The sequence below is a fragment of the Rattus norvegicus genome, chromosome 15 (genome assembly GCF_021556685.1).
Source record: "Rattus norvegicus strain SHRSP/BbbUtx chromosome 15, alternate assembly SHRSP_T2T, whole genome shotgun sequence".
NCBI classification, from domain to species: Eukaryota; Metazoa; Chordata; class Mammalia; order Rodentia; family Muridae; genus Rattus; species Rattus norvegicus.
This window is the reverse complement of record NC_141548.1, coordinates 45476848-45478185: the sequence shown is the minus strand read 5'-3', so window position 1 is coordinate 45478185 and position 1338 is coordinate 45476848. Positions and strand designations below refer to the sequence as shown.

Here is a 1338-nt window from a genome sequence, read left to right as displayed (position 1 = left end):
TTGACAAGGATTTTAAACAGATCTCGCAAGTGATTTCATCCCTAAGCCCCACCTCCTTGTATCCTAGACAATCAAGAATTAAAGCAGGGGTTTGAAAATAGTTCACATTCTCCTGGCTTCTAGAAAACTCTGAAGTTCAAGAACTTTGGCATAGGAGTGTGGGGTTTAAGGTCACACAGATCCGATTTCAAATAGGCTATTATGTACTTGTCTTCCTTCCTTCCTCCCTCCCTCCCTCCCTCCCTCCCTCCCTCCCTCCCTCCCTCCCTCCCTCTCTCTCTCTCTCTCTCTCTCTCTCTCTCTCTCTCTCTCTCTCTCTTTCTTTTGTAAGAACCATCTTTTATTGGAGGAGGGGTCATCAATCCTTCTTGGCCGCTGCCTTCTGCATAGCTGCCAGCAGGTTGCTCAGCTCCTTCTGCTTTCTCTTGGCGCGGATGTGCGTGCCCACCCTCTTCCCGATAAACTTGAGTGTACACTTGTCCTTGGACATTTTGAGCAGCTCCATGGCACGCGGCTCGTAGGGCATGAAGCCGCACACCTCTTGGATCATGTCCCACACGAACTTGGTGTGCTTGGTGAGGCGCCCGCAGCTCCTGCTGTGTCTCGGCTTGCTGACGGTTTTTCGGTTTTTCGGTTTTTCGTTACCTTGTGGCCTTTGTTGAGGCCCAGGGCCATGGGGTAGCTCAGAGCCATGGCTGCTGCTCTCCGATGTCAGTCAGACAGGAAGAGTACTTGTGTTTTTATGACTAGGATACTTGCTGTCTCCCTGTCAATTTAGACAGTATTAGCTGCAGGTAAGGACGGTAAAGACACTAAATGTTGCATAGAACCATGGTGCCAAGAGAGTGACATGTGATCCATGAAGGTGAACTACATGTGTGGTTTTGAGCAAAGCTTTTGGATATGAAGTACCCCCTTCTCCCTCTCTTTCTGTGCATGTGCATGAGAGTGTGCATGTGTATGTATGTGTGTGTGTTTGAGTGCATGCCTGTGTGCCTGCGTGTGTGCCCATATGTAGAGGCCAGAGGCAGAGGACTACCTTAGCTGCCATTCCTTAGGTGCCCACCCCCCACACCTGCTTTTTAGAGGCAGGGTTTCTCACTGTCTCTGAACTTGCCAAATTGGTTAGGCTGCCAGCAGCCTCAGGAATCCAGCCCTGGAGCCAGATTAAAGCACACCACAGCCACCACCACTCCATCCAATTCCTGTTTTCCTTTGTTTTGTTGCATATCGCTTCTGGGGATGGAATTCAGGTCCCCATGCTTGCAAGGACCGATGTATTTCCCCAGATTTTGAATCTTAAGATGCCCTGGAGTCCCCACAATGTGGCCCTGCACT

At 50.1% G+C, this 1338-nt stretch overlaps 1 pseudogene; it reads right to left on the bottom strand.

The window, feature by feature from the left end:
- Positions 1–358: 358 nt before the first annotated feature.
- On the bottom strand, positions 359–795 carry Rpl36-ps13 (ribosomal protein L36, pseudogene; annotated as a pseudogene).
- Between the last annotated feature and the right edge of the window lie 543 nt (positions 796–1338).